The 23,816-nt window shown below is 44.1% G+C and overlaps 1 protein-coding gene across 24 annotated transcripts in view; it reads right to left on the bottom strand.

The window, feature by feature from the left end:
• Window positions 1-23,816, bottom strand: part of SGMS1 (sphingomyelin synthase 1) — an 86,885-nt gene that overhangs the window by 59,547 nt on the left and 3,522 nt on the right. For 16 of the 24 annotated variants that reach the window (XM_084290463.1, XM_084290464.1, XM_084290462.1 and 13 more), the window contains exon 2: window positions 4,633-4,751. The exons of 1 other annotated variant lie outside the window; for it this stretch is intronic. The gene's annotated coding sequence lies outside the window, so the exon portion shown is untranslated. Of the gene's footprint in view, window positions 1-4,628; window positions 4,752-4,900; window positions 5,117-5,263; window positions 5,301-21,252; window positions 21,365-23,245; window positions 23,319-23,816 lie in introns of those variants that run through there. 7 more of the 24 variants (XM_084290470.1, XM_084290472.1, XM_084290465.1 and 4 more) reach the window with 5 other exon arrangements.

The raw sequence follows: 23,816 nt of genomic DNA on the forward strand, positions 1-23,816 counted from the left end.
TCCCTGTTCCTGCTATGCCCAGACCTGTTATCCTACCTCTGCCTTGTCTACAGCACTCCATTTCACATCTGCTGCTGGCTTCATTTAAATGTTTCTCATGCAGGATTATTATTTTTGGAGCAGACAGAGTCGGACAAACCAGCACAATGAAAGGGCGGTTGTGCTGGCAGATGCAGACCATCCAAATCTTTGGCAGGGGGCAGGCAAGTAGCTGCATTGGGCTGAGGAGGGCATTGGCCTAATTTGGGTTGCTGACAGCTTCTACCAAACACCTAAAGCAACTCTGCAAGCAGAGTTAGCATATCCGAACAATAAAAACAGCGTTTGTGCAAAGCGTGTTTCTCACCTCTGCTGCCACTCACCCTTCATGACGTGCTGTACAGGTCAGGGTGCTCCCAGGGCTATATTTACATGAGCATTCCAAGAAACTATTAGTAAAGCTTGGGGAATTTAACAATTCATCAGTGTCAGGAGACAGCTGAAATGAAGAGCTCCACAACCCAGAAAATGGCAGGGAGTAGCCTCAAGGCAGGAGAGTGCTCTAAAGAAGATGATATTTAGATTTGCCTAGCAAAAATTTAATGTAGCTTGGATGCACACACGATTTGAACAACTAGGACAGCCACAGAGGACTTTGGTGACAGAGCAGACATCCTCAGTAGGGACTGTAAAATCCTTCAACGTTTTAAAACCCAATACTCTACCCAACCTTTTCTACATATCTATCACCATGGAGCAAGGATGGCCTGATTATGCTTCAAATGCTTTGAATGCAAGTTTTCTGAACGCAAAGAGACCAGATATAAATGCAGAGTATCACTCCAAACTGCAAGCCAAACGTGCTTAGTCTTTACATTTCTAACTCGCAGCCAGGGAGCAAAGCACAATTAGAGACCGGCAAGATGTAAACAACACATTTTGAACCATTTCCAGAACAGCTTCAGCACAAAATAACATTTGCACTAGGCTGTTAGTAACATAATAGTTGGAATTTCATCTGCATGCTAAGAGATGGAGGAAGAGCCACAGGGAGCAGCCCTGAGCATATGCTCAGCCTCCAAAGGAAGTGAAAAAAGTTGCAAAACAGCTGTGCTGTACTTCATTGCACTAAATGCCCTTCAGACAGAGCCTGCATGTACAGACATTTGCTCCTCAAGCAGAGCACGGCTGGGGCTATGAGGAGCTTCAGTGCTTGCCTAGAGTCCTGCCCCACCCCCAGTTGTGCCAGGTAGATGCTCAGGCACTTGGAAGGAGCCAGGCAGTGGCCAAGCCCAACCAAAGGCTCAGGTATATACGTGGGAACTGATCAGTAGCAATGGTTCAGCCAAAGCCAGAAGGAGCACCAGCAGAAGATCCACAGCATAACGTAAAGCTCATTTTTCTCTTTTCTATAAGCTGTGAATCAACCTCAGAGCAATGCCCCAGGACAAAGGGCCAGTCATTGCTAACGCAGTTGACAAACAATCTCAAGAAGGAAGATTCATTCTCTGGATTAAGGAGTACCCTGGGCAGGTACAGCCTGTTTCCATAAGCAGCAGTCACTTCCTGCTGTTGCACCTTTTGCCTTTCCCAAGCTCTGTGTTTAAGGGAAAACAAATGGGGAAACAACACGAACTATTGACAGCAACCTGCTTTGTGGTACCCACTTGCTGAGAACCAGACATATTAAATAAGTAGCAAAGGCTAGGGAAGATACCAGAGTCAAATCGGATCAACTCGAACAAACCAGTGAAGGTGAAGGGCACAAAATACCTGCTCCAAAGCTCAGTTAAACCTTTCGTTTTTGGATCACCTCCAGACTCATCGGCAGCTTCAAGCTCAGTCATCCCTGGCAGCAGAGTAATCACTTAAGAAGTCAATGCCACAAAACCCCTAAATTTGCAGTCAGTTACGTGATTAATAGTTTTCCCCAAGGTGCTCTTACATGTGCAAGACAACACCCAGAAGCCACAGACAGCACTTTTAATGGAGATTATCTCCCATGCATTTGACATTTCACTTTTTTTTTTTTCTTTTAGAGCACCTGTTCTAGCCAACTGTTGCTCATTTAATTGGGAAATCTAATGGCTGAAAATCCCATGGCTGTTAAACCACCATGTAGTCTGCACTGGAATTTAATTTTAACTATTCCAATCCCTCGCCATATTCATACACTTCCTTTTTTTTTTTTTTTTTTTTTTCCCCAAGTTGCTTGGTAGAAGCAATATTTACAGAAAGATACCACGTACCTGGAAGGTCTATTCCTGTGGAATTAAATACGGTAGGTATAAGCATACCTGTTAGCAGTAAGTTTATACAAGAATCATCAAGAGAAGTTCAGTTCCAGCCACAAAAGTGCTTTACACGGCACAATATCTGCTTTCAACAGTCACTGTTACACTGATGATGCAGCAATCATTTGCTTTGCTCTCCACGTGGAGAGGGCTGCTACGGTCAGAACATGAAGTGCTACATAAAAATTTGGGAGGGTTTCTGCTTCCAAGACGCCACAGTTTAAATTTTAAAGTATATGCAGCAAGCAAGTATAGCACCAAGCTGAAGGATGAGTTATGTTTATGTAACAAAAGGCTTCCTGGATTATTTTAAGGCTCAAGTTCTGCAAAGCTAACAGTTGAGGACAGGGTTGTTTTTATGACCGATTCACAGAATAAACATCATTGAAGAGCCAGCAGAATCTTGTTATTCTGCCATATTAGACCCCTAGATTTCAGCAACAGGTACTTTGTGACCCTCTGAGTTTGGAGCATCCACTGTCATATACTGAGACAAGTACACAAATCACACAGAAGTCAAAGATACCAATGCATCTGCGAGTAATTTCTCAACATAAATCACAAAGTTGTGCCACGTGCCCAACAGTGCCTGGTTTGAACCTTTCTCTTTTAGCAGGAACAAATCAACCTCACATCTCTTGCACTGTATGTGCAGTAATAATATTCAACCCCTATTTAATCTGCATTTAACTCAAGAAGTAGATGACTACATTATTCATAGCATCTGTGCATTGAACCCAGAGGAAATAAAAGGTGAATCAATACAGTGAGGGGAGCTTCTGCTGCCTGGGGTAAAGGTGTCTTCCACTCTCAGTATTTATACGTTTGGGGAAACAGAAAGGTTTCAGGACTCTGATGAAAACGGTCTCAAATTTCTGGTCTAGAACAACTGTCAAATAGATGTCAGCTTTCAGAAAGCAGCAACTCCAAAACTAACCTGTGCCCAAAGTAATTAGTATTACATGCAGCAAAAAAATAAATAAAGTTTCTCAATTTTAGCATTGCTGATTTTTAGTCACAGTATTTTTCTCATTATTTCTGTTCACTGACCCTATTTCCTACACTATCTGTGGAAGCACTATTTAATACTTTAGTGCACGACACTTGAGATTTAGAGGTGCACAGCACTGGGACCTCTGCAGGAAAGGTGCTAAAACCAATTTTTCTAAAAACAAGTTTGCTTGGGGCACCCACAGGAAGAATTACAACCGGATTAGGCAGAACCACAAGAGTTGCTCTTCTGCTCTGTCACTGAGGCCATGCAGGACCAGCCAGTTTAGTCTCACCAATTTTCAAGAGCATCTAGAGAAAAAGGAAGCAGCTTTTCCAACTAAGAGCTGAGGGCACCAAAAACTTGTTTCATTCAATATGCTAGTCACTAGGGTTGCACACAAACGACTGTTTAAAATACATCTTTTTTCTCCTCAAAAATGTCTATGCTCAATAGTTCCTGCTTTTGTTTTCCAGTTCTTACGATACCTCCCTCTGTAGCTCTTACATCAGTCACGGGCCTTTCTACAGAGATCAAACCCAACAAAACCATAAAAGAATCTTAAATGATACCTCTCAACAAATCCTTGCACAGCTTCAAAGGATTACTGAAAGAAAAACAAAACAAAACACAACTACAAGCAACAAAAAAAAGGGCACACGCCCAATTTATTTTTCCTTTGCAGGTCATTCATCTACGTCAAAGCCAAAACTGGGAACAGAAACCAGGCATTCCAACCACCAGTCTGGCCGTCTACCCTGTATATCACAGGCTTCAACAGCCAGAAGGGCAAAAATTTCCTTATATGTAGTCTTTTTGTAGTATTTATACACAACTGTATCCTCTGAAGTTTTGTTCTCAGTTATTCTGAACTGGAAGGAAAAAAGAACCAATCTAACACATCCTTCAGCTGACTCTCTAAGATTGTACAGTTTAGTGCTGGAGTTGGACTGTTTTCTTGAATGGAGAGAAAGCACCAGGCTAGCACTTAGTGTCTAAGCTAACATAAAATGTAGTGAATCATTATATATTTGCTAGTAAGCTATGTCATTGAATGAAAGCCTCCCTTAAAGCAACCAGGCAGCATAGGTGCCAAATGAAACACTGCCATGCAGCTGGAGGACATTAAATCAGACGTTACAAATACACAAGCGAGGACCACAGACTGCCAGTGCTGAAGGCTGCCGTTGGCACACACACGAAAAATGATTAAATCAAAGCAGAAATGGATACCTGCCAGTGCAAATCCAAAACAAGAATTAATCCAAATTCAGGTCGCATATAACATCAGCTTACAATAAACAACTTATTAAGAAGCGCACTGCTCCAAAACACACGTCCTTAACAACACAAAATTCACTTACTTACTTGAAATTGCCTTCCTACCCAGAGAACTTGGTTCATTGGGTTAGAAGCTCACTGTAACTATGAGAGTCAAAGCCCAGAAGACCTGCTGCTGGCTGCTGCTCACGTAGTCATAAGAGTCACTATAAAAAAAAATATATAATTATTATTATGTGTTAAGAAAGCAGTGCTATCACATAGCCTCCTATTAAAAGCATTACCATGACTATAACGTGAAGATTGCCTCAAGATCTACCAGTAGTTGGAATATGTTGTAAAGCACTGTGCTAACCTAGGCAGCTGCGCTTCAAAGACAGCGTTTCCCAAAAGTCACAGAAACACAGATGAACCCTGTGTCCACACGAGGCCTATAGCAGCATTTGTTGGATCTGGAGGGGGGCTGGAGTGCTTCTGCTCCTACTTTGTGGCATCACACGGAGAGCAGCTCTGCTACTGTGCGCGGCAGCCTTCCCAAAACTCTCTCTGGCAGAAGATGGTAAAGTCACCCAGGCTCTGATCCAGGCATCAAAAGAGATAACAAGCAAGTTGATGCAGGGGGAGGGACAAAAGCCTTTTCTCCGGGTCTTCAAGATAGCTTTACAATAGAGAAAGCAGTCACACAGAAGCGAAGATAAAACATAAAATTGAAATGCACTTAAACAAAATCCACCAGGGGCGGCATGATGGTGACAGGCTTCTCTCCATCCCCTCCAACTGCTCTGCAGACACCAGCCTCGTGCACAGCCACGTGCTAGGGCCAGCAGCAGCAGGCAGGACTGCTCAGGCCACAGCTTATGCTTGCCACCCACCCCACAAACACCCACCAGTCTCCAGTAAGGGAGATAAAGGGGGAAGGCCCTGTTCTGGTGAGTAACCGCACTCTTATCTCCTGACAACAGCCACCCTCCCAAACACGTCAGAGTGCTCTCAGGCACTCATCCCTGCCAAGTTTCACAATGCCCCAAAGCCACCCATCAGCTGCCACAACGCTGCCTGTGTCCCTGCTGGAAGCTCCTGGACTCGATACCAAGATCCAAGAGGCAATGGGGTGCAGGCTGGTGCGCAGACACCAACACACCCAGCAAGGCAGAGCCCAAAGGATCTACCAAGGAGCTCCATTCCTGGAGCTGTTCAGCAGTAGCAAGGCATCATGACACAAGAGAAGCACGCTTCTGTTTTAGCACACAAGATGACAGCATTCAACTCTGTGATACCACTTGTTTTTAATACCTTGAACGTTTCTTTGACACAGAAGCATCAGCTAAAAAGCATTTCTGATGGTTTTGATGCTATCGGTTCCTGAAGATGCCAGCCAGTCGTGTTCTCCACATCACAGGATGGGCAAGAAGTACCTGTCCAGAGCCCTCTGCAACACCCCGCAGAGCAGCTCTAGCTTATTCATGGTGTATCGTGCAGCATTTCCAATCCTCTGACCCAATCCATCATAACCTGCACGTGCATGCATGCACATCCACCCACCCCAAGCTGAGGACAGGCTGAGTTGAAGCTGCACCTGTAACAAATGCATTTAAACAGACTACAGCTTGCAGAACCCACAGGATTTCCAGAAAGAGCCTGTCATTTCTTTCACTGATGCTCAAATGTGTTCTCAAATGAATGCTACCATCTTAATCACCCATGCAGAACTGTAAGGGCATCGACTGTCACTAGGATTTTGGTGAATGTGTGTCCAAATCTAAGCACCGAGGGCCACTTTCCAAGTCAAAGAAGTAGAAATGTCTCTCTCAAAGCACACACAAAGTTTTGGAGGTGGGGATTCTCCTTGTCTCCCTCCCACTTAACATGCATACGCAAGCAGAGGCGCTGCAAAGAGAGCAGGAGTGGGCTGTCCTCTTGCCTTCTTATCCGACATAAACAGTACGAATCAGGCATGGCTGCAAAAGCAGGATTAACTGGCTACCAACTGTTCCTCAGAAAAGGCACCTTGGTGATTACAGCAGCATTTTCCTTTTACACCCTAGCACAGGAGTACAGGCCTATTTCCACATTTCCCTGGTGTGTTTGCTTCTCATTTCTCAGACATGCTGAAGTACTCCTTAAAATACACCGGGAGAAGTCCTGCCTGAATAGGTCACTTGTGCCAAGTTCACCACTGTGTATGCTTGTTGATTAAAACGTTAAATTGATTAGAAGACAATGTCAGGGGTTTTGAGAGAACGTTTTAACCAGCATCTAAGATATCATTGTAATCCTGCTCACAGTTAGTTCTTTGAACACAGGAAGCCAATAAAATTTGTGATGCTCACATAACACACCTCTGAAGGCATGTTAATAATTGAACTGTTTTGCAAAGGGCTCTTAACTTACAGTAGTTCGCCTCTACACCCTTTCCGCAGGGACAATAAAATCATATGGGTAATCCTAACCTAGCATTCACTCCCCAGTGAAAGGGTACATAAGAAGTGATCTTAAAGCAGTTGAAGTACACAGACCTGCAGTGCAGGAACCCTTGTCCAAACACTGATTTTTTCCTCCCTCCTTCAGCTTTTGCTGCTGTATTTTAGGCTAACATCCACTTTACTCTTCTGTCTCTGTTTGTAAAAGGCAAAATATTTTGGCTCTCATTTCCATTCAGAAGATTTAGAGGCAATTTCCCACTGCCACACACTGCATTGTTGGTTGGTGACTGGTGAAGCATTAAGGGAGGAACCCCCAAAACATCCCCTACAGCATGCCAATGCACAGAAAGAAGTCAGCCCTGGCGTCCCACAGCCCCAAGAACACTGTTGGTATTATGACCAAGGGTGACAGTTATGCAAAGCAGCATGATTTAGCCACAGGATTACCTTTTAGTTCTTCCAGGGCCTGAGCCCCCTAGCAGACTGCTGTGAGCAAAACTGAAGGGAGGAAGCTCAAAAGACTTCACTGACAACATGAAAGATACTGCTTGCAGCAAGCGCTTCCTTCACTATTAAATCATTCTGTACTTTTATGGAAGTACATAACTGTGCCCATCTTCACATCTAATGCAGCTGTGCACCAACCTCACTAACCTGAATAAAACCAGCCAACATAACACACCAAGCCTTCCTTTCCAGTTTATGTTGCAAAAAAGGCAAAGCACAATTTTTAAGAATGTCCAAAAGGACTGCATGAGCACAAGTTACAAAGTCAAAATGCTCAAGTCCTTTCCTGAATAGCTACACCAGACACAGTAGCTGTCATAAGGGAGGAAGCCAACCTCCAGCAAGAAACAACCAGACCCAAAGTCCCACTTACCTGTTGGCTAGATTTACTTTTAGGTCACATCAGACAAGATCTAAATGACGAATATGCAACAAGTATCTACCCTGTTCAGGTGACATGGTCTCTTCCACTGTTCCCAGAAACAACACTCCCCCCTCAGGCCACCTCCCCAGTTTCTTGCTCTACCTTCCAAACAGCACCTTACAGGACACACTGCTCCACAAATCAATCCCTGACGTTTCTGGAGCCTCTTCATCATTTAGGGTACTAGCAGCCCCAGGAACACATGGAAATTCCACACCAGCAGGAAACAATGAGAAGCACCTTGGTACATACTGGCATTTTCAACAGACCCCCCAGGGTGGGATGCTCCAAGTTTCCTAGATTAACCTGCAAATACTTGGAAATGACAAAACTAAAATTAGTGCTAATACAGCAAGTTATTACTAAGTTGAAAAACACTAAGAAAAGGAAGCAACTAACTCATAGTCAGGTAACCTTCAGAATAGTCAGTGGTTTATTCAGATTGGATCTGTCTAGATAATGACCTCAGGTTATAAAAATCCAAGGTCTAATTATTTAGTTAGACGGCATTTCCTGGATCAGTATTTGGAAGACCGTTTCCACTATTAACTCATGCATATGTGTATAGATACACGTGCACACACTCATATACACAGAGATATATTAGAAGGATTTTCTTGAAAGTCTCACCTTTGATAAGCATTGTAAGGGACGCTGTTATAACAGCTTTTTGAATGCCATACTGTCTGCTGCAACATCAGCTTCCAAAACTCATGCTCTTTGAAAACTGGCAAATTCCTCAAGGGTTCCCTCAACTTGAGATCAGTAAACGTACTCAAAAAAAGGTCACATGCCTCTTCTCCCACAACTCCTAGGAAATCACAAACATTCACTTCATTCCACAACCTGTTGTGTAACATACCTTGAGAGGTCACCAGGCAAACGTTCCAGCAATAAGGCACGCAGGGCATGACCGGAGCTACAGACCTTGCTGCTGCTCTTGGAAGAGACAATAACAGGACTGGAACTTCCCCATCTTCTGTCACTGGTGACCACTACTTTGAATCATATTGCTTATTTTTACCCACTGAACCAGTGTTTGGCATCTCATTTGGATCACTTTCCATTCTAGGAGCTGGAGGAGAATGGGTTGCAAGATGAAGACCCCACAACAAGCATGGCTTACATGCTTCTGCAAAGGGGATGGAGACAAATGGTTCACCTCCACCTGAAAGCAACTTCATGCATCAGAAATTACACTGTATCTAAACACACAACTTCACACCCAAAAGCCTTCCTATCAAGTTATCTGTTGACTCAGAAACAAACCATGCCACTTCAAACTTAGCTCTTCAATTCACAGGTTCTTTGAAACAACAGGTGAACAGGTGTCAACCTTGCTAGCATATTTAAAAATGGAGAGCATTAAAAACAGGGCATCAGTTTTCTCTCCAAAGAACAGAAGACCTCAATGTTTCTTTGGACTTTGTGACAACACCTACTGTTTAATACTTGGGGTGTTTTATTCTGTTTTTAATAAAGATAGAAATCAGAATAACTGGTTTGGCAAAAGGAGCTGCACCATTCACTCACTGGAGAGATGAGAAATTGTGTTTCTCACACCTACATTTTTCAGATTTTAATCTGATAACAATTACTGCAAGTGTAAGACTTAGTGAAGTTGGACAAAGTGGTTCCTGCAGAGTAGTGGCAATGACAGCACGGACACAAGGGGAGACTTTGTCATTATGGTTACGCACAGATCATGAGCAAAGAGATGAGCTCAGTTACAGACTGTGCAACCTGGAGAGGTTAAGGGAAACAACTGTAGCACAAAAACAGATCTGTTGCATGGGTTTTCAGCTCCAGCAGGGTTAAAAGTGCTAGTTCAGATTTGCTTTCTGGAACATGATCCTCTGCTGGTAACTGAATGTGCACTTTGTCAGCTGCTCGGCATCACAGAGCTCGCTGCTCCTCTGAGGACACAGGGCGCTTGTGCAAAGTGCAGTAAATTCCAGAAGTATCAGTGGGTACCAATGGTTTTCCCAGGCAGAAAGACATAGGGGTATGTAGCAGGACAGCTGGGGTAGATCAGTGGACTCTTCCTCCTGAGTTGTTCCCATCTGAGAGATCTCCAGCTTGGAAAAAATCACTGAAGTATCATTCTCACGGCCCCTGCAGGCTGAAGCCTGTGTATCTGACCTCTGGGACTGCTTTCTGCAGAGACTCCCTTTGATGCTGCATCAAGCACCAAGGAATTTTATAAAATCATAGAATCATTAATGTGGGAAAAGACCTCCAAAATCATCTGGTCCAACCATCCCTCTACCACCAATGTCACCCACTAAACCATGTCCCCAAGCACCAGGTCCAACCTTAAACACCCCCAGGGACGGTGACTCCACCACCTCCCTGGGCAACCCATTCCAATGCCTAATGCCTCTCTCTAAGAAATGTCTCGTAATTCCCAACCTGAACCTCCCCTGGTGCAACTTGAGGCCATTCCCTCCAGTCCTATCACTAGTTACCTGTGAGAAGAGGCCGACCCCCAGCTCCCCACACCTCTCTTTCAGGTACCTGGAGAGAGCAATGAGGTCTCCCCTGAGCCTCCTCTTCTCCAGACTAAACAACCCCAGTGCCCTCAGCCGCTCCTCACAGGACTTGTGGGCCAGGCCCTTCACCAGCTTCATAGTTCTCTGGACGCACTCCAGGGCCTCAGTGTCCTTGTAGTGAGGGGCCCAAAGCTGAACACCATACTCGAGGTGTGGCCTCACCAGAGCAGAGTACAGGAGGACAATCACCTCCCTGGTCCTGCTGGCTGCACTATTCCTGACACAAGCCAGGATGCCGTTGGCCTTCTTGGCCACCTGGGCACACTGCTGGCACACATTCAGGCAAGCGTCGACCAACACCCCCAGGTCCTTTTCCTCTGCACAGCTTTCCAGCCACCCTGCCCCAAGCCTGTAGCGCTGCATGGGGTTGTTGTGACCAAAGTGCAGGACCCAGCATTTAGCCATGTTGAACGTCATCCCCTTGGCCTCTGCCCATTGACCCATCCTGTCCAGGTCCCCTTGCATGGCCTCCCTACCCTCTCAACACATCCCCCCAACTTGGTGTCATCTGCAAACTTACTGAGAGTGCACTCAATTCCCTCACCCAAGTTATCAGTAAAGATATTAAAGAGGAAGGTCCCCGACACCGACCCCTGGGGAACACCACTGGTGACCGGCATCCAGCTGGATTTTACTCCATCCACCACCACTCTTTGGGCCCAGCTGTCCAGCCAGCGTTTAACAGCAAACCTATCCAAGCCACAGGCTGCCAGCCTCTCCAGGAGAATACCATGTTTGGCATTTACCTCCTCTATCACTACCCTTGAATCCAGTCACCCCAAGCTTCAGTGCTTTTACTCTCATGATGTCCCTGTGCAACAAAACCTCACAGCTGTTCTGCTGTACCTGTTCAACCAAGGCGACTAAACAGCGCTCCCTGTCTCAGACAAGGCTGAGCCTTTGACTATTTTCAGCTCCGGGAGTTTCCCAAGCCTGCATTTAGCAACCCTCAGGGAGTATTTCATCCAAATATTTGTTCAGCCTCCCCTTGATCCCATTTAAACTCTGCCCACAACATTATCCGGCACGGGCTCTGACACATCTGTCGCTGCATCGATGGGGAGCCTACATGCCATCGCTCGCTGCCCAGGACTCCAGTTACTGCCACTTCCTAACTCCCACGTGGATAGGGTGGGAAGAAATCCCCATTTCTGGCTTCCTGTCTACTTACAGACACAAGCAGGTAAGTTCACACCACTACCTAATCTTTAAGTTGTCACAAGGTGTCAGTTTACCTACCTGGGTTCTCTGGTAAGCAGAAACCAGGTTACAACCCACACGTTGAGGACACTCTTCCCCTCAACACACACAGGAGATGTGTGTGTTGACACACACATCTTTCGTTTTTCGAAAACGAAAAAACACACACATCTTTTCGTTTTTCTTTTTCGTTTGTGTGTTGACACACAAACCTTTCTTCCCACAAAACAGCAAAGAGCAGGAACGTGAACTTCCTCCAGAAGAACAATTAAACAGAAACAGACTTCATCTGAACAGCCTCCTCTGCCATTCCTAAGATGCCGTACTAGGATTCTGAAGGGCTAGCAGTGGCAGAACTGATTTTCGTGAATGCACAGCTGCTATCTCCAAGTGTTCGGTGCTGAACTGTACACACCAGATCCACTTACCAACTGTGTCTGCTATCGCTTCTGGCCTGTTTTGTCCATAGTGGAACCTGAGCAGGCACAGCACTCCTAAGATACACTTTATAAACACATTTCATAGTCTAACTGCTCCTAGTTAATACATAGCAATATTCAGTAACAATTTTGGAAGAAAAAATGTGAAACATTTCATAAAATACGAATCTGGTTATGGATGCCAGTAGTTTTTCAAATAAAAATGGCTTGGATTGTGATACTCTGATCAAAATTCACATTTGTATCTCACACTGCATCCCACTCCTGGCCCGCAACTATGCCAGAGTCCCTTGTTCGTGCTGCAACATTCACAGTGGCTGCATTCCAGTCTGAGGGCAAAGGCTGCCTGTAAGCGGTTTATTCAGTATGTGAAATGCTTTGTTTATCCAAAAATATTTTAGCTCCAAAAGACATTAAAGCGAGATTTAGATTTCAGTATTTGCACAGGAAAGAGATACAACTCCTACAGATATTACCAGGAACTTTTTTCCTTGAGGCTTTCTAGCTGCGAAAATCTATTTTGCAAAAATAAAATTACAACAAACCAAAAGCAAAGTGTAACACTTAATAACAAAGGAGGATGGAAAAAAAAAATGCTACGCCAAGAAGAGAGAAGCAAAAGTCAAAGCAAGGATGCCGTTGCACTCTTGCTCACTTTGTTTGGAGCAGATCAACATAACAATCAGAAGCAAAACCTTTATGGTACTGCAGATTAAGCCAGTAATTATGGCATCTTCGCCAGTAAGTGGCTCTGGAAAACCAGAATAATATGAAGTATAAAGTATAGGGAGTTTCCCCGCAGCTTGGTCCCAAGTTTAATTTGCAGCAGTGAAATCTAGATAGCCAGCAGATCATCTACCAGCAATAAAGTCTTACAGTGTTCATACCAACCTTAAAAATAAAACTCTCCCCAAGCATCCTATTTGGGTGGTAATTTAAGACGAGGAATTAAGCACATCCATCACCAGAGACAAAAGCATGACAGTTGACAGGTCAGACTTTCAAACACAACACACAATACCACATGACTCCATTTAATTATCCCCAGGTTCCAAAACCAGAAGACAGGAACATTAAAACTATTATAGGTCAAAAGCAGCAAGAAAACATCTCTGTTTCCAGCTCAAAGCTCTTCTCATTTAAAGAGATGCCCTTCATACACTTGATTCTCAATCCCTGTTTTAGGATAGGAGCAAAGGATAAGTCAGATGTGCTGTACCCTCATGCTAAGACCAAGATACCAAGTTTAAAGGAAAAAAATGAAAGAAAAAGGACAAAGTTTTACCTGCAGCAACCCCACTGGCCCTGCAGCAGGCAGATGGCCCATGCATTCTTCTGTATCAAATCATTACTGAGCTTTACTTGGGCTGTGGTTTTGCTGTTTGCCTCTGCCAAGGAATTCCCAGCCACAGGCTGGGTCTGCACCAGTTCATCACTTCCGTCAGCAGCCTCGTTAATCAACAGACTTATCTTAAACTATGTTACAAATGTAGAATCAACCATATATAAACAGAAAAAAAAAGTTAACTCTTAAGAAAGTGATCTGGCATGTACTGAAACGTTTCTGCTCTTCTGCTAACTTCACCATACTCAGGTTTACAGCAAGATTATACTACAGACTTGTACATATTTAAGATAAAAAATGCTAGCAGATCCCATGCAGCACTACAACAGTAAAACAGCAGATTGACATTACCACAAATGAATGTGCAGAAAAACAAGCCATACAGTTTAGTACACCAGTGCCTTGCAGGTTACTAAATAACGCCTTAACCTTCACAGCTAAGACCTTGCTCAAACCGCCTTAAAACTAGGGTTTGCCCCGTGTGGTCAGAGACCTCAGGCAACTAGGAAGTGCAAGAAGTGAAACCAAGACAATGAAGTATACAAAAAAAAAAAAAAAAAAAAGGCAGCAAACAAGAAAAAAGGTTGCGATAAACTTTGGTCAGCTGGTGCTTTCCCTCCACAAGATTAACTTCAGCCCAACAAATACAAAGGATACTTTTTCAGGACTGGCCTTTGCAACACTTAAGTATGAGAATACTAGACTATGCTCGAGAGCCTAATCAAAATCTTGCAAGTCAATTATGGGTCCCTGGTGAGACCCCTGGCCCTAACAAGCAGAAATAACCACAGCTTTTACATGAAAACTCAGCTTCGGTCAAAACTTAAGGAGTAATTTTAGTCTTGCTGTAAAAAGCCCGAGTACATTATTGCTTTCAGATTTAACACATCACAAGACCAAGAGCGATCACAATCACCACATAACAGTAAAAGCAGACTGCACTGTCTTTTTCTTACACCAGGGGAAAAAATGGTTAAAGACAAGGCATACTAAGTACCAAATCAGATGGTTTGCTTAAGTGCAACAGGCAAAAACATCTGCAGTATTTCCCAAGGTGCACAAAAAATAAATAAATCAGTAAATTGTGCAAAATCTGTACTCCACCTACAACCTACAGTGGTTGGGAGGGTTAGACAGGCAGGCTCTCCCATACCGAAAGGACCACACAGCACCTCCAGGCTTCACCAGACCCCTGCAATCTTCAAAAATACGAGAGCTCTGCTTTTTCTTTCTCCGGAGACATACTTTACACTCCAATGGGAGAGAAAGCCTAATGCTGAAACAAATCTAGGTAGACATGCAAACTGCCCGTGCATCAGCAACCCTCTTAAGCATAACAAAGTAAAAACAGAGGTTTCAGCCTTCACTGTGAGTCAGTATAAAGAGCAACACAACAGGGTACCTCGTACTGTTGGATTTGCATGTCAGAATTAATGTGAACAAAGAACCTGGAACATAGAAGCAACCGTCAGTTTCCCTTTCCACTTAAATTTTTCCACGTAGCCTCCAAAGACTGTAAAATGGCATGGTATCCACCAGAAGACAGGTATCTCTGGTTGGTCTGACGAAGTCTCCTGTCTAACAGACAAACTTCCTGTTGCCATGGACCTGTCAGGACTGGATTTCACCCAGTGGCACAGGAGTACATCAGCACCTCACAAGAGACCTTTTCACATCACTGCAGAATAAGGAATGGAAAATAAATTTATTCCCTTAATTTCCAGAGATTTACAAAGGTTATACTCCCCTCAGAGAAACTGTGCGAACCTTACATTTTCTCCAAATCACTCCCCCCCCCCCTTTATTTTTGTTTTAAATTTGGCATCTGAATTAATTATAGGGCAAAGCATGGAAGAGCTCAGTCTCTGCAGTGTGATGAACTGTCTGCACCACTCTGACCAAGCACATTTCACTGACCAGAAGGAATCTCTCCGCACCATGCAAATGCTGATACGAGGGTACGGACACTGAAATCTGGCTTGCTACCCTGTTTCCCGCTCCTTTGTACAACACATTTTATTTTCAGGTTATAACACCTGAAGCAGGAGGTAAAGAAAGGATGGGCATAGGCACAGCAGCTGACAGCATATTCAAAAATCCCAATGAGATGCTTTCATTTCACATGTAGCTACATTAGCTACACCTTCAAATCATATTCAGCAATTTTGGAGTCACAGCCACAACATTTACACTGTCACATCGATGTCACCTTCACACATAGCTTCCTTGCAGTCACACAGTGCTTAAAAAGAGCCTGACACCACCCTCACAAACTAGATCAAATGCTACTTTTCTGCCTCTTGCTGAATACAGTAATTATTAAACAGGCTGGGCTGGGGATGGAAAAAAAGGGAGGGAGCTTGGGCAAGTGACTTCTGAGCAAGGAAGCCCACGGTATAAGAATTTGGAAGTAAGCAAAGCCCTTTTATAACTAGAAATTGCACAGTCAGTAACAAGACACAGCTCTGGGAAGAATCCAAGAGTCAAAAAAAAAGGGGGGGAGCACATAATACAGCCCCAACCTCTGTTTTAAGTGTGTGTGTATAGACATGTGGGCAAAGCCACTCCCCAGGACTGGCCTGGTCTCCTCTTACACACCATGCTCCCTACACCTAAGGGGCTTTCTTCACCTGTCACTGCGAGTGTACACCCCAGCTATGTATCAAAGCACCAGAGCTATACAGTGAGACTTGGACAGCAAGGCCTGCCTAAGGAAGAAATGTAAAGCTGAGGAAAAAAGAGAATTGGCCAGTATCAAGCACGTGCTTTCCTGAAGCAGCTTCTCTTGACAGAGAGCTAACTTCCAGCTCAGACAGCTGGTGAAGAAGGGCTGCAGACCCAGGACATGCAGAGCCATTTGCAGTCCCTTCCTCCCCTCTTTCACAGGGCTCCTTAAAAAAAAAAAAAAAAAAAAAGCTTACCAAGCACTTCTCAAGTCTCTCTTACGTACTGAAAGCTGTGGTGTTGAAGGAGCTGAAGTGAGACAGCATATCTGGTATTACACTAAAATGGTCTTTCATGTTGCTTTTGGCTAATTATTTTGGTGCCATAGGTATTGATGGGAGGTAGGAGGAAAATGGAAGATGGATTAGTTCGTCAGAGCAGCATGATGCAGGTAATGACACAGTAATTCAATACATCCTTTTTCTCTGAGTGCAAGGAGTTCCTCAGTGGGGCCTGCACAGGGGCTCAGCAATCAGGCTGAGGCACAGCCTGCTCCCAGCTTTCACAAACCGTGCTGTTCTGTGGGTGCTGGGGTACAGAGTGCTGAGAGGGGGTTATTCCCTTGCGCCTGTACAACACAGCAGTGCAGCAGCAATCCTCCTGACAGCAGGCACCTTGTGCACTGAGGGCAGCAAATCCCCAGTCAATGATTCACTGGAAGCAAAAGGCAAAGTTACAACAGGATGCTTGATAGAATGACCTAGTGCTGAGCACACTCATACTTCAATTAGTCCACAGAGCAGCTTTATGGGTGGCTGATGGACAACAATTATTCTGCGTTTAAAATCAATATACATCCATTGTCTGATGCAAGTGGTACCTAAACCTCGGTAAAAGTGCTTCTTAACCGGGCTTAACATGGGCATTAACAAGGGATAGGCGAACTGTTGGGGGGTGGGAGGAATAGTAGGGATTATCACTTCTGGAGGGTAGCACAACATCTTCTCCACAAATCAGGCAACTCAAATTCATCTGCAACAAACTAAGCACAGTTTAGCTCTAACAAAGCAATAAATAAAAGGATTCAAGACTTCTAGGCAGAAAAGTTATATCTGCTTTCACTGATTCTCATAGTGTGCAGCACCAACTTGTTTCAGTAACCTGAAGTTATCAATCCTCTGCCTTGACCTAAAAGGTATCAACTTGGGGAAAAAAATAATAATCTGTACCACACCCCCACCAGGTTACATCAATTGCTTTTTAGCCTTGTTTCTTCTAGCATTGGAAAGGATTTGCTCACCACTCCTCTTGCAATTAAATCAATGGTAAGAGGTGGTTACCTTGCAGACTGGAGAGAAACAATAATCTTTATTCATTTAGAAATTCCTACTAGAAAAGGTATAACTTCAAAATTTGAGGTTAAGGTGCTGGTTTAATTTGACCAAAGAAGAGATCTGAAAGTCTTCCCCATGCAAAACCTGAAGCCAACAAGCCAACATGAGAGGTATTTTAAAAGCCTCAGGCCACAAAGCCAGAAGTACGATCAGCCTAGTTTTGAACTGCATGAGCAACTCCCTCTCCCTGGTGTCTTATCTGTTATTCCCTGCTATCCCCTCTGCAACCTCAATGGTTTTGCACTTTGTTTTGGAGAGTTTCACCATGCTTTTAGTATTTCAACGAAGCCTGTGTTCCTTTTTCCTTCTGACAGTTGCTATGGTGAAGTTTGATGTTGCATCCAGTTACCAGGCTGTGGTTTGTGACAGGTAACAGTTCCCTGCAGAAACCGAAGCACTAGGCTGAGGAAGAAGAGGGAATTCCCTGCTGTGGTCTGCTCCTGTTACAAATACCAAGAGCTGTGAGACTAAAAGCTACTTCAACACAGAGGTGAGGAATTGAGGAATTAATATTTTCCAAACAAGTTTGTCAACAGTGAAAACATTGCTTTGGCATTTACACCACTATTCTGTAATACGTCCATTGCTCAACTTTTCCGTTAACACCAAACAGCCTCTTCCAGTCTTAATGATTTAGGAATTATTTTCAAAAATGATTTAGGAAAGTTGCAAATTGATAGATTGGCAGGGGAAAAAAATAAATAAAAAGAGCTCCAGCAATGTATTTGCAAATTTGAGCAGAGCATATATTTTTATTCCCTTATAAACGTAAACAAAAGAGCAGGAAACTCAAGCTACATCTCCCACTAAGGGATCAAGTACTGCTGGGACCTCAGGGAAGCCTTATCATTTGGAGCAAGGGGTCACACCAGTAGAAAAGACCTTCCCCCACATGGACTGGAGACCCTCCCAAAGTCTCTTCACAACACCTTGTTCAAAAGGGATAACAGTATCCTAATGCCAAAAAGTGCTCACGTGCACTTTATACATCAGAACCACATGCACTTTATACACCAGAACCACATCATAACACCTTTGAAAATGTCTGTTTCTGCCCATTTCTGTTTAGAAGTCCAGTGAATTTAAACCCATCACTCCATGTTACAGGATGTGTTTTTGGAGTTGTCCGTCTTCAGTCACTAGCATAAGAAATAAATTCATATGACAGCAGGAACTGGGTCCTTAGAAATATCAGTAGTAACACAACTTTTCTGCAGAAGCCACCTTTACCACAGATTGTGCAACAATCTTGGATCTGGCAAAAGCATGGTTTTCAGATTCACCATCCCCTAGCTACAGGCCCCAAACTAGACACCTCAGGGTCAGGAGCAGGAATGTGTTCCACCCCTCTGGAAAACCATCTGCAAGCCTGCACGCCTGCCAAGGAACTGCTAATGCTCCTCACTTGCTGGACCACCTCCTTGGGAGGGACAGGATGCTCTCCTGCTCTTCCAAGCAGGAAGAGGACCCTCTCTCGCTTGTAGCTCTTCATGCTGACGTATTTTGCCTGCTAGAGGTGCAGCAGCTGCAGACGAACATCCTCCTGCATCCCCTGGAAGCCAGAAAACCCCATCAAGTGCTCATGGCCCTCCTAACCTGTTTGCCAAGCAACCCAACAGGGAGAAGGCTGAGAAACAACTTGCACGGCACAACCAAAGGGGTTACTGTAATAGGCTTAGCTGCTGTGCTGCTGCTTGCGAGAAGTCCTAAAAGCCTGAGCAGATTCTGCTCTAATCAGATGTAGCTCTGGATCTTTGTACCTATGGTCACGAATTGACACGTTGCAAGCGCAGCTTAATTAGGGAAAATGAGAAACAAAGTGACTTGTTCTCAACATAACTGGATATAAATTACACCGTGAAAAAAGAATCAGGACAGACCCTGCATTTCTGATACTGACCTTACCAAGACAGGCTTTCTCCTCTGCATTGACACATTCAAAAACCAGTCCCCAGTTTACACTTGGATCAACAGCAAATATTACCAGTTAGCACAAACAATCTACAGACACATTTTAATGCTCCCACTGAAATTTCTAGGAAATAAATTGCGTATCACTGTGAAAAGAGAATCCAAGTTTGACAACACTTGCCAGAATAATATTCCTATATTCTGAGCACGTACACAATTCATAAAGACCTGGTGGCAGCAGGCTGATCAAAGAGCAAAGGCAGCTGTTTAAATACGTTGCCCCTTCCCTTCTCACCTGATCAGAAGCCCCAAATAACACACTGGGTCCCCAGCAGTGAGGAAGCTGGTCCCCAGCAGTGAGGAAGCTTACACTTGAGCCTCATTTTGGAGGCTTGCACCAAGTAACACCGACTTTGATAACAAGCAGCACCATAACCAGCAGGTTTAATACGGGAACACTTACAACGTCACACTGAAAATAATTCTACTAAATGCCATGCTTAAAAACATGCTGAATTACTGCATGCATATTTCATATCAGTAGTTAAATTGGAAAAAAATAAATCAAGTTCACAGCCCTGCAAGCACCCAAGTCAGTCTCCAGCTAAGGAACCAGCTCTCCTTTTCCCTGCAGAGTTAACTTAAGCACTTGTCTAAGTAGACGTCTCACTTCAGACTACCATGGGAGAAACAGTGCTGCCTTCACCCTGCAAATGTAAATCACAGAAATAAAATATCAAGTTTCTCACTTTGAACTGTTTCACTCTGTAGCGCCTTTGGAGATAACTGGCCTTTTCCTTCACTATAGCTGCAGTTTGTATTGCATCTTTTCCTATTACTAACATTAGGAACAAAGACAATGGGGTGCAAGCATTACAGGCAGCTGCACACCTGAACCCCTTGTGCCTGCAAGCGCTGACCCTAAATCATTGACTGATTGCATAACTGGGCGTTGAGGATGCACAAAGGCAAGCAAGCATACATTCAGACACACTCTTTACCAAAACTGCTAAGCTTTACAGGTGCTGAACCCCACTCCTAGAAGCTGGGCCAGCCAAGACTGCTATGGCACCAGTGCAGTGGTGGTAATATTTCAATTGCACAGTTCTAGAACCAGGACCACAAACTTCCAGCGTCATTTTGCCTGCAGAAGCACTTCTGTGCTCTGCCCTCTGTGCGCTGCTCCTCTGCTTCTACCCCAGCACCAGGCCCCTTCCCAGGGACTTCACGGTTCCTGCAGCTCTGGCAGAGGGGCTCTGATCTCATCTTTTCTCCAAAAACTCCTGGGACACCCTTTAACATCATAAACTGGGGAGAGGAATAGAAGGAAAATTGGATTGGCTCTACTATAGCCATGAGGGAAATTGTAACAGAAAGCCCACTTTGAACAGATGTATATACGCTAGCTGCTACTTTCTGGGAGTTGAATCTGCAGGCTCCAAACCTAAAAGCAGGTTCACTGGCAAGGGTCAGAAAACTGATAAGGATCAGAGTGAAAAACAGCCTCCCTTGCGCTTGCGGCTCTAGGAAATTCAAGCAGTTCGCCTGCATATGTAGTTGGTTCACATGTCAGTAACACCAGAAAGATTTTCATGGATTCTTAAATGAGAATTTGCAGTAAATGAACTAGGATCCTTCTGAAAGTTCTTATTAGCACTGGTGTGCACAACAGATGCTACACAATTAGGCAAAGTCTCAACAATAACATTTGCACACAAGCTCGTGCAGAGGATGGGACTGAACCGTGTGCACCAACTACACCAGTAACCAGAACTACAAGACATGGCTGCCTTTTCTGACATTCAGAAAGGAGCAAGGTGTATTTGTGGGACCACACATCCACATACCCAGCCACCCCGAGATCACTGCTCAGTGAAGGGAGGCAAAGCATTGTCCCTGCCGCAGTTTTTGCACAGTTCCTGTCAGAAGGGCCAAAAACTGACTGGGTTATTATCCAATCTGCAAATAAACAGAGATAATGAATTTAGGAGCATGGCATCACATTTTACAGGCTGAATGCCAACATGTAGCTATTACGGTGGAATTGCTTGAAGAAACAGCGATTTCTTACAATTTTTTTAGTACATATTCTGCTTTCAGGCTATAACCATGATAAGATGAAAAATGGTTGTGGACATGGACTCAAGATTCCCAGATTGTTAACAAATAAAATCCAAAACTAGGAAGCTGACAGACAGTTCTGCAGACAAGTGTTTTGAACATTTGTTCATGTCCAGCTACAAATGCAGAGTATAAAGCAGTATTACTACTGTACGAGGGATTACAAAGTTAACACAACCAATCTACATTTAACATCGTGAGTACTTTGTGCGATATTAGCAAAGAAGAAGGTCTAATGGGAAGAATCACAGAAGGATTTTAAAGATTGGCAGCCACTCAACAAAATGGCAAAGGAAGCTCCCCACAGGCAGTTATAAAATGATGCCAGTCAATTCGCTTGTGCAATGAATGGAGTTAACCAGCACCACTCAGAAGATCCTTAAGGAGTAACAGGAAGCTCATTGAAAGCATCAGCTCAGTCCAACAGGCACAGAGAGCAAAACAGGCAACCACAGCTTCCGCTGCATAAAACCGGCACGTCTGCACCCTGACCATCAGCCGTAGCTTCGGTCCTTCCCTCTCCTCCACTCCCACCCCACGTAGGTGCTGAGAAACACCAAGTGAGGCCAGCAGGGTGAACAGTCTCCATGGGGCATGGAGCTTGCCCTCTCCCCAGGTCCCACCTTCGGTTCTTATGTTGACGGATCTCCATCCTTGGACACTTCAAAACCGAGCTGGACAAGGGCCTTGAAAACCTGATGTACCTCTGAAGATCATCTTGCTCTGAGCAGGAGGTCAGCCGAGGGACTCCCAGAAGTCTCCCCCCAGCCTAAACCCTCCAGTCATTGTCTTCTTCTTGCGTACCACCGTAGCCACTTACACTTCAGTGCTGCTACACCCTGACATCCCCTCTCAAGAACACGATATATGCTTGGAGACAAGACATGGGACTACACAGGTCTGTGCCTTCTCAGCACAGACACTCCTGCAAGCGTTTCCAACCAAATTCTGAACTAAGTATCAGTATGCAAATAATCTACATGTGATAAATGTGCTCTGGACCCTGTTTATTTTTTTTAAGTCTCTGAGCCCAACCAAAGCCCAGGCACTTTGAAGCACCACCAGCCAGGCATGTGCTGGGAGCTGCACGCCACTCACTTACCCATGCATGTATCTTTGCAGCAATCATGCTCAATGCACTCTCAAGGTCTTTTTCATCGTCCAAATGGAAGGATTTAAAATCTTTCAAATACATTTCATTAACTTTCCTAACAAAGTTTTCCTTCCAGAGCAATATTATTTGACTACAAAAAAACTCTATGCAAAGCAGCAGTGACACAATGAAGACAAACCACAGACGTCGGAGCAGAAGAGAAGCTACAGCTCAGCTTGGATGGAGCTACTGCACTTGCATGTAGATGCAAAGCCATTCCTGTGCAGCTACTGAAGTGTTACCCACGCCTTCCCAGCAAGCAAAAATCTATTCTGCATACAGAGTTTTTATAGCTTAGCACAGTGCTTGGCTGCAGAGTCGAGCTTTTCAATGCATGGTAAATTTTTACTTGAAAGTGGCAGAACTCATGCCAGACCATATGAAATGCCAGCTCAGTGGCAGGAGGTCAAAGTATGGTATCAAGAGATTTTATGGAATCGTTCCAAGACAAACTTCTTAAAAGCATTGTGCTATCTAGGGAGGCACAGACTTATGCTACTAGGAAAAGCTAGTAAACAATTTTTATTACTCCTTTTCAATCAAAGGTAATAATTTTAACACCTTACCTTACAAAAAATGAAGAGTCTTCTGTAGGCAGTGAGAGCTCTTTCTACATCTATTTAATCCTTGGTTATTTTGCTAAAGTCAGGAATTAAAAAAAAAAAAAAAGTTAAAGCCCAGAGCTTCTGTGCAGACTGCCCTCTACAAAAAAAAAAAAAAAAAAGCCTTCAGATGTAACACTGAGAGAAAACCTGTTCCTGCATTAAAAAAATACCATAAAACAATTTTAAAAAGCGCAATAGAGTGTGAAGACCAACAGCCCTCATAACAACCATTCTCCATTAGTACCCAGAACGACAGCTGCAGGAGATGGTGAAACGTAATTTTAAGTGAAGAAGGCCTGATATTTGCTAACATTTTTGCAGAAGTATTTAAGGTTAACTTAGGTCACAACAGCGACCCTGAAAAGATACCAAGCATGAAGACTCATCATACCGGATTTCGCCAGCTGTCATCACATCAACATTAAAAAAAGAGAGAATGAGAGTAAAGCCCCCTCAAAACCTGATGTCTGTTCAGGGTCTCCCTTTGATCTAGCCAAACGCCGTGGTAGACTCACTCATAATAGCAGATTTG

The sequence above is a fragment of the Netta rufina genome (genome assembly GCF_964035555.1).
Source record: "Netta rufina genome assembly, chromosome: 7".
Classification (NCBI taxonomy): Eukaryota; Metazoa; Chordata; class Aves; order Anseriformes; family Anatidae; genus Netta; species Netta rufina.